This window comes from Apis cerana, linkage group LG6, assembly GCF_029169275.1.
Source record: "Apis cerana isolate GH-2021 linkage group LG6, AcerK_1.0, whole genome shotgun sequence".
Lineage (NCBI taxonomy): Eukaryota > Metazoa > Arthropoda > Insecta > Hymenoptera > Apidae > Apis > Apis cerana.
The window spans coordinates 7960110-7974763 of NC_083857.1; the positions used below are offsets into that span (position 1 = coordinate 7960110).

The 14654-nt window shown below is 30.5% G+C and overlaps 2 long non-coding RNA genes across 2 annotated transcripts; one reads left to right on the top strand and one right to left on the bottom strand.

The window, feature by feature from the left end:
- Window positions 1-5287: 5287 nt before the first annotated feature.
- Window positions 5288-14457, bottom strand: LOC107995558 (uncharacterized). The gene is made up of 9 exons (XR_009830100.1): window positions 13458-14457; window positions 13274-13370; window positions 11540-11817; window positions 10488-11326; window positions 9881-10027; window positions 9525-9767; window positions 8041-8345; window positions 7006-7608; window positions 5288-5949 (listed from the first exon to the last, which is right to left on the bottom strand). It is a non-coding gene; the product is annotated as an uncharacterized LOC107995558 (long non-coding RNA).
- On the top strand, window positions 11811-12811 carry LOC133666247 (uncharacterized). Its single transcript, XR_009830101.1, has 2 exons — window positions 11811-11985; window positions 12418-12811. It is a non-coding gene; the product is annotated as an uncharacterized LOC133666247 (long non-coding RNA).
- Window positions 14458-14654: the final 197 nt, after the last annotated feature.

Sequence of the window (14654 nt, forward strand, 5' to 3'; positions counted from 1 at the left end):
TTGGAAAACTTAAACTTTGTTTTAAAAGTGACTTAAAATGAAATAAGCAAAATGTAAAATTTAAGAATAAAAGTGAAATTCAAGTAAGTTTGTAACACAATTTATCCTGGATACCGCAAAGCAGATACCATAAAGTAGATAAGCAGCTGATGGACTATCAGATGATCAAGTTGTAGCGCAGAAATCATTTTTAAAGTTATCAAACAAGAGAAGATTATCGGTTGAGTATTGCAAAGATTGTACGTTAAGAAAAATTATTTATGACAAAATTTCAAGTTCTTTTCAAAATAAAATTTTCAATTTTCAAATAAGGATTTTCAGGATAGGATTCGAAGTGTTGTAAAAATATTTGATATTTTAATCAAAAGTATATAATATATATATACATATATATATATCTTTATATGTATTATATTTTATAACTTCCCGATACGATTTAATTTAATAAATAATAAATAATATTGAAATATAAATCAACTTGTGAAATTCTGTTCTATCCTACAGAAGCAATTTTTCATAATTTTACAGATTATATTATCAATAGAATTTTAAAAAGAGATACAATAAATATTACATAATAATTTAATCGTTTCAATAACAACTCAATTGTCAATTTTTATGAGATAAAAACGAGAAAGCGAATCGATAAACGGAGTAGCGAACTAATAAAAACAATTCATGAAACAATAAAAAAAAAGGAGGGGGCGGGAATTATAAACAATTCAATTTTTACGAATAAATGTACAAAAACCTGGTGAAAAGAAGCGAGACATAAATTCGATAAAAATAATGCAAAATTTAAACCTATTATTTTAAATAAATATGGACTAATTATTGTAATCTTATTATATTCCAATAGCATGCATAAAATGTATGCTATCATAAAATGTACACAGCGAAAGCTTCCCGCTTTTTCCATTAAAAACTTCAAACTCCCTTTTCATCGAAATGAATAATTCCCTCCCCAGCTTTAGAATCGTATAGTATAACGCGTATAAACTTCTATTATCCATAAATAAAATCGCGATAACGAAATCAAAACTTTAAAATTCTCTATACAACGGGTACCGTCTCTCGTCATTTGTAACTCAACCTTGTAACAATATATCCGGTAAAAAGAAAAAAAAGAAAAAAAAAAAAGAACGAAAAATGATGGATATAACAGACGAGTTAATCTCTTGGGTAAGCTCGGAATAATTAAAAACGATAACGCGATTATCGATGAATTTGCGATCGCTTCGTGGCAAGCGACACGGCGATTAAAGGATCGTTTCGAAGCAATTATTTTCTCGCTTATCAGGGATTATCAGAAGCGAGAGTTAAGTGGCTTCAGGGAAATGAAAAAAAAAAAAATCTTACGTCTACGATTCGAGACAAAGTCGCGGATCGAAAGTCGCAACGGGCGAGAAGACATTCTGCAGGGGCGTCATTATTATGGAAACTGATGCTTATGGTCGATTGTATGATGCGAGCGAGGAAATATTTACGATGGAACATTGATTTGAACGAGAATATTGTAACAATATTTCTAAGATTTTTGGACGTCATTTAACGAGATTGTGTGCATGATCGTACGAAAATGATTGATCATTACAACGGGCGAAAAGATGTTCTGCAGCGGCATCGCTATTATGGAAAGTAATGGTTTATCGATGTGAGTGAGGAATGATTGTCCTATTGGAATATAATTTGAGAACGATTCTGAGAATAAATTCATAAGATTTCGAATGCATGAATCGCAATAGACGTTTCACTTTTGAAAATGATTCAGAAAAACTTGACTCTAAAAATACGATGCTATGAAATAAATACGAGCTAATTATCTAAACTAGAATCGAACATTATTACAATTACAATGAAACCATCGCTATGGAAAACAAAGAGTAAGGGAATTGAACTTAAACTCGACTTCATTTGAACGAAAATTCACAAGTAGCGGAGGGAATTAGTAGACTTCTATTATACAAACGACCCGGTTACATAATTTGCTTGCAACTCTCCCCATTCTGCCCACACATAAAGTGAAGTTCTACGATGGATGTAACGAGGGGAGAGGGGATTAAAAATTCCTTTAAACGAGTTTAACAAATTGCTCCATTCCGAGAAGAAGAAGAAGAAGAAGAAGAAGAAACTTAACTGACAAATTCTTGTACTTCTCCAAAACTTCAACATGGTAGATTTAAATGAAAATAACTTGCACGGTATTCTGACGGGGTGACGAAGCGGGGTGTGAGTCTCGAGCCAGGCCAAACACGTTGGTAATCGTCCCTGGGGCGGCCTGTCTTAGAAAGAGGGCACGGGCAACGAAGCTTTTTACCGTGCGCTTCCGCCACTGCGATTTGCATCAGGGACGGAGATGTTGGGCCGAATCTTAGCCGAATATCGTTAGAAAGGACACGATATTCAGCAACGATAAACCACGGTAACACGGCGCTACCGTGTACGCTATCGATCGTTGTTGTTGGGACGAACAATCTCGGCCAAAAATATCTCGAACGATAACGACTCGCCGATGATTCCCTTCCATTGTTCCAACATTGTTGTAACACCACGTTCTATATATATATATATATATATACTATATATATTCTTTCGTTTATATTCACACGACCCGTGTAAGTCCATGTTGCGATAGAACAGCTGCTATAAAAGTTACGAACGTATTAGAGGTGGAAAAGCACGGCGCGCTTTTCGTGCATCCGGGTGAGTTACGCAGTTTGTGAAAATCCGTGTCCCTGTTATGGCCGACGATAGAAAAACGTGGCGAAACGTGGTGTATTATCGAAGATAGGGTGCGTTCGTCCTTTCTCGGATTATAGGATTTTTTTTTTTTTTTTTTTAAAGCGGAATCACACAACTCCATTTGATTCTGCTCCATTTTTACGATCCTTCGGTTTATTTTACAATTATTCAATGCGAAATTTTTTTACTTTCGTAGATTAAAGATCGTATCCTTGGGAGGATAAGATTCTTTATTAAGTGTATTATGGAGCGTAATGTTAATAAATGGAGTATATTATTATTATTTTTTTTTTTTATGTCTTTTTGCTCGATATTTTAATATCACCGTTGATATTTGAAACTTTTATTTTGAATTCGAAATCCGTTGTACAGTGATTGTGTGTTTTTATTGAAAAAGTTTTTTTTAAAAAAATCATGAATTTCACCGGCTCGATTGCATTTTCATTTATTTTCGGTTTTCGTATTATCAAGAAGGCATTGTATATTAATCAGGGGAGGAGGAAAATATTTGTTCTTTCATCATTGCGTATCTTTGATTTCATTCGATATTATTATTATTATTATTGAATATACATGAATATTAAATTTTCTATTAAATAGAAACGAAATACGAGCCAAATATAAAATATTTGGACGTCGGAGGGAGGGAATGAAATTGTGGAAATTAATCGACAGCGCATCGATTTATTTAAAGGTATAATGTAAATACGTGAAACATAATGGGAATACAAATATAAAACACGGAAAAAAAATACCAAGTATTCAAGTATCTCTTTCTCCATTATCCACTATCGTGATATAAATTTAAATTACTTTCGTAAAAGAAGAAGATTCTCAAAACTCTTCCCTTTCTCAAAGGGATGAAATTCAATTTCAAATTTCGTTCCACTGTCTCCTTCCATTCTTCATGCCGACACTCGTAACTTCATCATCCCCATAATAAAACTACAAATAAATACACACAATCCACCGTGTCGACTCGTCGCGAGAGTAACGAAGCATCCGCTTCGGACGATGACGGGTGAAATATTGAATCCTACGAAAGCATTTCCTCGTCGAGCTAAATTATACCGCGTTTTCCGCTATTCACCGCAACTAAAACACTAAAAGCTTTGAGTAAATAATCCTCTCGCGAAATTGCTTCGACATGGTAGGGGAGAGAGGAGAGAGAGAGAGAGAGAGAGAGAGAAGAAAAATAAAAAAAGTGCGTTCATCGAAGAGAAAAACGTGTCCTTCCTCTCCCTTATGCGTGCTTTTGTCTCCCCTTTGGAAGAAATCAATTTTCTATCCTCTTCTGTTACTCTACATCTACGCCCCTCCACTTTCTTAAGAACAGTCGAACACATCTTGGAAATTTTCATTCGTTTAACGCGATCCTCGTGAAAGCGACGTAAACTAGACGGACAATGGAATACCCTGTCTCTGACCTATATACTCTTTTGCTTGAGTAACGACAAAGATACGGACCAGCATTTCCAGAGTTGTTGGTAATATCGATGGAAACAACTTCTTCTTCCAAATTTCAATTAAAGATGGATCGAAAACATGATCTTTTGGAAAAATTCCGCGATCGCTAAATTTTTTCGAAAATTAAAACTTTTTCTTTTTTTCTATCAAGAAAAAATTTCAACAAATTTCGTCACGAAATGTTCTTATCACTTTCGGTTTAAAGAATCGAAAGTTAATTTTCGAGTGAAGATTTTCTTAATTAAACTATACAATATAAAATTAATTTCCACTCAATGTTTTATTGGACGCCAGTTTCTGATCAGGACATATTTTTACGATTCGATACGAAAATACAGCTTTCGATTTCGATCGATCTCATTTCACACGTGACCCTTAACGAAACTGGACCCGTTTTCCCGAGTTTCCCTTCGATTCGAAGGATAAATATTTTTTCAAAAACATTTGCCATGTCGCAAAGAAATATTCTTCAATATTTACGAACCTGTGACATACTAGCGTAATGTAAAACGGGTTCGAGAAACGCGACTCCATATATCTCCATACAGTTGTCATACAAACGATTATAATATTGTAAAACGGCTTGGTCACGGCGAAAACACGAGATCAAAGATTTTTTGATCCGAAAAAGTGATCTCGAATTGCGTTAACCGTCTCGTCCATTAATTAATCGGTTGCGTAATGTAAAAGGATGGTATACTCTCGGCCTTTACGACGCCGGATTACGTACACTAAGCGTGCTGTGCTTGATCTAATTTAAATGCAAATTCGTTCGCAGGTAAGAATAAATTCTTCCCTCCCTGTTTGAATAATTTTCGTCATTGTGATTGTAACAGATTAAATTATTTCGCGTACCGTATAATTTAAACGGAGTATTAGTTACGTTGTAGAAGTATGAATAGAGAAATGGAGAACCTGGGTAAAATGGTTTTAACTTATACGTTTTTTTTTTTAAGTATTACGTGCATTTGATTAAATTTTGTATTTTTGTGAGATAGATGATGGGAGAGAAGAAAAATCGTACTTAATCGTCGCCTCATTTTGATAATAGTGATATGAAAAATTATAATTTCTGATATTTCTTATAAAGACACAATTTTTATTTTCCTTCGTTACTATTTAAAAGCATCTCGAGCAATATTCTTCTCGCGTCAAAGAGTTAGTTTCAGTTGAGAGAAGATACTTCAAAGGTTCTTGATGAATGTGTTGATGACATTTATGTTAATACACTTTTTATAAATTCATTCCAGATAATAATTAACATTAAATACATCATTTTTCTAATTATATAGTGCATTACATTTTTCTATCTATTCTTATTTTTTACATTAAAATCGTTTACAAATAATTTTCATATAGGAAAAATTATTCATTTATCGAATATATACGTAATAAGAAAAAGGAAATTTCACACACTATGTAACACAACATATTAATTTGTTAAACAATTTCTAATTAATATACAAATGCGGCAGCAACGCAGTTAAAGAAAAGGATATGTATTACTTTTTACTTTCGTTCTCATCTCCAATTTTATAAACATTTCTATAACGCATACAAATTCACGTGGCCGTTATCACATTACCCGAACGAGCGAAATGAAATTTTCCAAAAATCCCATCCAGAGTGAAACACCGTTTTACGGATAAAACGGGTCGTCCTTCCTGTTCTCTCTCGCTGACGACAATCTCTCGAAAGTTCGAGTAAACATTTCTCGTTCACCCTGCCCTCGAACCGAACCTGGGAAGGGAAAAATATTCGAGATGAAATTCCGCGCGAAATCCAATCGTGGATATGGAAGGGGTGAAAATTCGCGGAAGCCTTAACCAAATTCGTAGCCAGATTTAATTCGAACGCATGCAAACCCACCCTCCATGAAGGGTGCAGGACCATGTTCAAATTCCCTGATGCATTACCTTGGTATTGTTGGCCCCAACGACACCAACGCAAGGATTTCACAACATTTCACACATTGCGAGGCGAGCTACATTCTCATCTATAAATATTCTGGATCCATCCATTATAGAATTATAATGTTTATTTAAATTTATTACAGATGATTGAAAATATTAATAATGTTGAACTATATATATAATCAATTTTTTTAAAGGTATCTAAACATTTTAAGTAATTGCAAAAGCAAAAAATTTGAAACGTATCAATTTAATTGATTTGATAATTCTAGCGAATGAGAATTTTTCATTTTTGAAGAATTATTTTTATTGAAGAGGATTTATTTAAATCAATATTTTCTTAACAATCCGTTATTTATAAATATATTATATATTTATATATGTAAGTGATTTTTAATTCAAATTATATAATAAAATTAAATAAATATATATATATATCATTTTGAGATTGACAATTTTTTAATATTAAACAATTCCAAAATTCGTTTAAAATTTAAATGTTAAGAATAATAATTAAATAATATAACAAAATAATATAACAATTAATAATATAACATTATTGGTGAACTGGAAATTTAAATAATAAAAAGAATCTACTATAAATCATCTTCAAAAAATACGACTTACATCAATTTTTAAATCTTCCATATGTTTTTATTTTTGAGTATTTATTATGTTTCTACTCATTATCTAAATACATCATATGAATAATTATTCGCTTAACGAACTCAAACAAATAAATATTCAATTTAATATTATTAGATATTTTAGATATTCACAATAAAAATAATCGTATGTCATTTCTTTATATATTTATGAATTGAAATTGTACGTTCACACGTGAAATATCATGCGTGAATACATTGCACACGAATAAACCTACCTCTCTTTTTTTTTCTCTCTTTTTATATCTCTACATTTTCCCTCTGTTTTCAATTTGGTCAGTTCGCGGTGCCACATGAAAAGCGTGTTGTCGAAAGAAGAGTGGTTTTGAACACGAGGGTGAATTCGAGTGTAAACTTCGACACAGTGCGAACTTCGCGTGATTGCGGCCAATAATGATTTTCTCGTGTCCCATCACCCTCAACCCTCGTCGTTTTTCCTTTTTTCAGATCGGGTTGCACAGATGATACTGATAGGCTGATTACTTCCGTGTAATAAGGAGTCAACGACATAATTGGTAGTACGGTTATTTCGCCTATGTGCTTCCTCCCATTTCTTTTATGATTATCAGTTTTAATCTGTTTTAAACACCTTTGCGTAATTATACCGATTATTATTCCAGCATTTCTTCGCTCGTTTAAAGTTCTTCAAAGAAGCTTTAATCAATGATATTTGATCAATAATATTTTTGAAAATTTCCGATACAAATTTATCATTTTTAATCTATTTTAATCTCTTCGTGACAGCATATATGATCAATAATATATGCCAATAATATTGTCAACAAGTTGACAATTGATCATTGATTATTTTAAAGTAAGATCTGTAAAAAGTAAAGGAAATGATAATTATTGTTAATAATATTATTAATTAGAAAATAAGAAGAAAGAACATCAAGAAAGTTAAAATTCAAAAAAAATTTGGTTTTAAAGATAAGATACTTGATCCTTATCCAATATTTGTTACTATTTAATTTTTGAACGAATCAAAAATTAAATAAACTGATTTTTGATCAGACCGATATCAGATCCTTTTACAGATACTTTTACAAATGTTCTCTTTCAAATATCTTACGATGTAAATAGATATATATAAACCAAATATACTCATAACATAACATAACATACTTAATGCTTAAATAAAGATTACAAATTCAACGCATTAAAAAACTACGAATAAGTAGGTCACTATCGATCAAGCGATAATATCATAGACAGTTATTATATTTTTTCAGCTTGCTAAGTAAATTACTCACCATCACGCACAGTTATCTAGAAATCATATTGTTTCTGAAAAGTTCTAATTTTATCATTCTTTGAAAAAATGAACATTATTAGAAATACGAATTTGATATTTTAGCAATATATCTCTCGTTCGTCAGGGTTGCGAACACACGTACTACATAGAAAAGTACGCATACGAAAATGAGACGAGAGGAAATTCCATTTTCCCGGAGCTGAACGAAGGCATGCCGAAAATCATATCAGGTAGCAGGTACCAGGCGAAGTTGCTGCACGTCGTGCGGATTTGGCACACTATTCCGGGTCTTCCGTGAAAAACCTGTGGAACGCAGGAAAATTGATTTTAAATCAAAAAAAAAAAAAAAATAATTTCAATCGTGAATTTCGATTTTCCATACACCATCACTTTTGAACCGTAGCCACGCCTTTCACAATACCTATTGTTCATTCAGAAAGGCTGTCTCGTCCATTTTTGTTTGTATTATATTTTGCGAAAGATCGTTGGCTTTATGGATTTTTATGATTTGAATTTTTTTTGTGTGTATGTCATGGAAAGATGTTTTATGTTATAATGAATGAATATTTAAATGAATTTATATATGTGCAAACTATAAGATTGATTACGTATCTTGATATATACATATACACAACGAAATATAGTGTAAAATATTTCATTTTACTTCAGGTTTTTCATATAACTTCATCTGAGCACATTTTCATTTCATTCATTCATTTCAAATGTCACACTTTTTAATATGCATACAACATAAAATAAATGATTTCTGCCAGTCTTATAAATACTATCATGTCAAGTGATTAACTAGAATATTCCACATAACATACATTCCAACATCTTACATTCCTAATCTAATCTATATCCTACTTTTAAGTTTAAAGAAATATTCTTAATATTTTCCATAACGTTTCATGTAATATCATCAGAGAATAAAATGTTGCAGATTTCTATTATTGAATATCAAATAATGAAAATAATTTACTAAGTAAGTAAATACTATTGATTATAAATTTAAAATCATTTTCTTTATCTCACATGTATTGAATCTTTCAATACATTAATAATTTCCTCTATATATTTTTTACTTGAAGTAAATAAATTCCAACATACGTTCACGTTATATTCTAATTTCCACTATAATTTTACTTTCCATGAAACAGATTTTTAAGAAATTTTTTAGAAAAAATGTATTAATATCATCACAAAATAATAAACTCGAATTTCGTGATTATTAATCGTTGCAGATGTCCAAGATGGTAGGTTCAAGTTCAAAATAGAATATTTAGTGTGTCAAAGGAAATAGGCGGAACCTACTAAGAGATATATTCCAATTTCGTCGAGACTGTTCCCTGTAATACAAGTAGTTAGCACGGAAGCTAATCCGTGGTGCACTCTCGAGAATTTACTTCGGGTTCTGGTTTCTCCATGCTAACCATTTATCCTGCTTTAAGGGTGGCTGCGGTTTAAGGGAAAGTGGATTACCGGAAGTCCTGTACGACCGTGCACGGTCAGCTTCAATCTCGGCTAAATTCGATCACGTGGCCATTCGCGAAACGATAAGGGTCGACTTCGCCTGGATACCCGCACCGTCGAGATGCCACCTTTCATTTTTCTTTCTTTTTTCTTCTTTCTTCTCCTCGTTTCTTCTGGCTGAGAAACGTTTCGCCAACGAATCTTTTATCTTGAAGTTAACATCAGTGTAATTTATCTATGTATCCAGTCTATCTATATATGAGAGAAAAAGCTATGTGTTAGCATTATGTGTATCCATATATAATTTATATGTGCATAAGAAGATAAATTGAATTTGAATTGTATAATAATAATATTAACGCTACCTACGTATATTTATATATAAGAGTATTTTATATTAAGTGTAGATTAGCATTATGTATGTAGTAAAAGCAACAATTAAATTTAAAATGTATGTGTAAACTTGGCACTACTTATGTGTAGTTTATTTAGATAGATCGTCAATCTCGTATCTGAAAAAAAAGAAAAACGAATGAACAATGGAAGAATTGCGAATGAAAATATCAAAAACGTTGCTGTGCACGAGATTCATGTGTTATATGTCGCGAATACATAAATTTGCATATCTTTAACCCCTTTTTGTGAGTAACGGTATGCATTGCGTATCTTTAATAACAACTTTGTGTTAAAGGATTTTCATTTTTTTAATATGCATGTGTGTAAATACATAAGCGTAGAGTGTAACAACAATGAATGAAAGGTGAGAGATTTATGTAGATCAATGTGCTTGAATTATTCGTGCAAAGTATCCAGAAAGATCATCACTTTTCTTAGTTAAATTTAGTGAATTGCTAAAAAATCGTTCATTGAGTAATAATCGTAAATTCAGTAATAAATGAAGTTATTCTTTTATTTAATAAATCGAGATATAAATGGAATATCTATATATTATTAAATAAATTTGCTACTTACTGTGTATTAAATATTTCGATTCATCATATTTTATTCGATGGAAATGTAAATATCATTCACCTTTTATCGTGTGGAAATTAAATCGATATTTAATTTTTTAACCTATTATCCTATTTAAATTTCTCACATTGTTACATCTTTTATGACATTATAATGAAACATCGATGACAATAGATTCATTCAATATTTTTGTCTTATTTTTATGAACAGAACAAATTGATAAATTTTGAAAAATTTATCCTTTATAAAGATATAACAAAATGGTAGCTTAACGGAAACGTCAACGATGCAAAGTGCCAGAGGAAATCTCAATTATCGTATAACTTTGTTATCGCTCTGTTGGAAAAACCGCGCTTCCGCGATTGTTGCCCTCAAAGGCACTCCATTTTTACGGGAATAATGAAAATTTATGGAAATCTTTTTATAGCGCGCTGTCAGTTAATTTAGTTGACATTTCATGTCAAATCAGAGTGTCTATTTCGATAACATGTTGAAATCAATGATCGAGATAACCAATTCAAATTCTAACAATATCATATTATATTTCACACGAAATTCGTCCGAAATATTTTTATTAAAAATATATTGATATAATATTTTTATTAAATATAATAAATATGAATTTATATATAGTATATTATAGTATTAAAAACTATTTACCTATACGGAAAAATCTCATTGGGAGATAGCTCTTACACCGTGTACATAATATATGGGACATCCATCATGTCGCTACTTCCACAGCTTAAGAATTGCAATGTTGTATCGATTCAAATGAACACTTCGTACATCTCTCACGACACAAAGTCTTTTTGCTCCATCATTTAATGTTGAATGATCTCATATGACAGACAAATATGGATTATTAAAATTCTTTATACATACAAACATACGAGATCGTTTACAGAAGACTAAAATATTTGAAATTCTCTAACCTCAAAAATATATCATTGATTATAGATCCAATAATATAATAATAGTACAACATTAATAAATAAAGTTTTATCACGTACCTAAAAATAATTGAGAATATTCCAACTAAACAAACTTACTATGATATATACTATGGCGCAATTTTAATGAAAGAATTATTCAAGTTTCCGGCATCTTAAGAAAAGTAATAACCTCTTTAGTCCTGACCCAGACTCTCGAGTCATTTATCCATGATATCCACCACGCTATTCATTCGGGTAGACAAAACTTCTTAAACTTCACGCCAAACCTCTCAGCATCTGATTTGTATTCTAGCCTAGTTTGCATACATTCCAATGCGCGTATATTATACACCCAACGGTATTGTCGGTAAAGTTGTTACTACTTTAACGAGTATCTGCGAAAAGGGGTACACTTCGGAAACACTGTCGTTTAAGCTCTTGAGAGTTCGTTTGAATCGTATATAAATTATGGAACAAGTTATGGAAAAAGTAGAAAGATTTCTGTTAATAAACAAATCCGAAATATATAAATTTGAATACGCAAAAGAAAACGAAAATAAAACGTAGGTATTTAATGTAAGTAAATAGATTTTAGGTTAAGTATGAAACATACAAAGCATGATATATCTTAATATGAGATATTATATTTTTACAAAAAAATGTTGCAATGTTATGATAATAGAGTTAATAGAATAAATGATGATATCGTTCACATGAGATTATCATTTATGTGAATACGATTGTTTCATTAATGATGCTATTGATTCCTATTATTTTTTCTCATTTTTACATGTATAGTGAATTTTTATTTTCTTATATGCAAAAAAGATATAACATTAAAAATAAGTTATTTGGTTACTTTCTTTATTAGTTTCGAAGTAATTCTATTATCATTTAAATGAAAGATTAATAAATTGTTTTTAAATTAACTTAACCTCTCTTTTCAAATTTAAGATATTTCTAACATTAAATCTTACAATTTTTTTTATTTATAGGATATATGTAATATATATGTAAATAGAATATTCCTATTGAAATTAATAATTAATATTCTCAATAATATTCAAAATAGAAATTAGAATGTCTATTTTGTTTGTGTCTCTATTTTAAAAAATAAGCTAATAAATAATTGGTTGAATGTATTACAAATGGCCTATTGATGTTTCTTTTATTTGTTCAAATTGAAAAAAAACAGAAAATTAAACAACTTTTTAATTTTAAATAACAATTTTAATTTTAATCTTAATTTTAAGCAAGATTTCATATCAAAAACATCTTTTTAAAACTATTAATTTTGTACATCTTATATTTTTTATAATGAATAAAATTATTTATAAAAATAATCTTTTTTCTAATTATGCATAAATAATAAACATAAAAATATAAAAATTTGTATTTTTTTTACTTTCTATATTTAATCAAACATACATTTAATCAAACATACCATCACTCTATATCTCATATAATTCGCATTTCGTTCAAATGCAAATTTTTTTAACATATTCCATATGGAGAAAGATGTCATTTATCAAACGTAATACACTACTATTTGTAAAAGTAAATAAAGAAAAATGGGAAGAAAATGTAGGTAAAAAGCACACAACAGCTGAATGTGATTTTCGTTGAAAGTACCCGACAACACAGATACGTAAAATGGACGCTAAAAGGTTCTTTTTAGATTCATTTTAACAGCAAGGGGTTAAAAGTAGCATGGAGAGGGGAGTGGGCGGGGTTGAAGTGCTTTCCGCTATTAGTACGAGAGCGATTAGCGATCGGGACGTGAGAACGGAACATCTGATTGCTGGACGTCGGGCTTAACGTCGAAATGGTTTAATCCTACGTATATCTTACCAACTACTGCACCCTGCTTCACGTACCAACGTTATCCTAGCAGCGGATACGATGCACGCGGCAAAAAGGCGCGTTTTAAACGGGACCGGGCATGTCTCTAAATATTGAACGAAGCGGAAATTAACGAAACATTGAAAAAAATGTCATGTAAAACAACAACGATATTTAAATTAATAATAATTACGTAATCCGTTGATAGTATGTTGAAACATATATATAGTGTTAAATAGGAAAAAATTTTTAATTCTCTGTGTTTTGAAAAATTATCTATTATTCACTTCTGTCAATTCTGTGATGCTCGTCTTTGTGTTTGTAAATACAAGAATTTGATATATGATAATAGAATATGGCGACGTAATCGTTCTAGGATGTGTAAATGTGATTTTGAATAAATAAAAAAAAAATATATGTATTTATATTATTCACATTGTATTATTTATTGCGTAGTAGTTTCGTATTTTATTTCATCGATTTTTATGGAATGTCTGATTTAGGAAGGATATTAAATTCAAACTTCAATTTATTTTATATCGAAAATTTAATCTTAAATCAAACTTGTATTGAATAAAAAGTTAAATTTATTATGGTTAGTTCTAACGTATAAGAGGAAGTAATTTTAGAATTGCATCTTCTATTAAAAAGACGAACAGTTTGAAATGTAAAGCTTTTGAGTGGTATGCTTCTTTGATCGATTGAGTGTACAAAACAGGATCTTATCAAAGCTTACTGATTAAGGAGAAACTAGCTCGCTAATCTAAAAATCTGTTACGGTTGTTCTGTTACACATCCGTCTATTAATTCTGAGAATAAAATTATACATTCTCAAATCACTGTCAAAAAAATCAAACTCTAAATTTTAATTTTAATTTCAATTCTTTTCTAATTTATATAATCAATAATTAACGACAAATACAAATTTATTAAATAATTGAAGACTATAAAGAAGTATATCACAATCGGTATGTTATTTTTTACATTGCAAAAATCTCATAATTCAAAGATCAACAATCGATAACAAAAGAAAGCAAGCAAAAGAAACATATCAAAGATTTCATTATAATTCACTGAAATTAATTGCAGCACAAATAAAATATAGAATTCTATGGCAAACAAAAGTGAAATTTAACCACTAAATCACTAGAACGAAACACATTCAAGGACAACACACGCACCATTTAATTTCGAGGTTAAGTTATATAATAAAACTAACCGCCATATTGCATACATCATTGATTATAATCATGGTTGCCACCCATATCATAGCAAACAGTTTAACAATTAACTTTTGCATGAAAGTAACGATACCAAGTATAATAATTCTCTCGTTGAAAGTTACAAGCCCAAGCTTACGACTAACGCATTTCCTATGAAATTTACGACA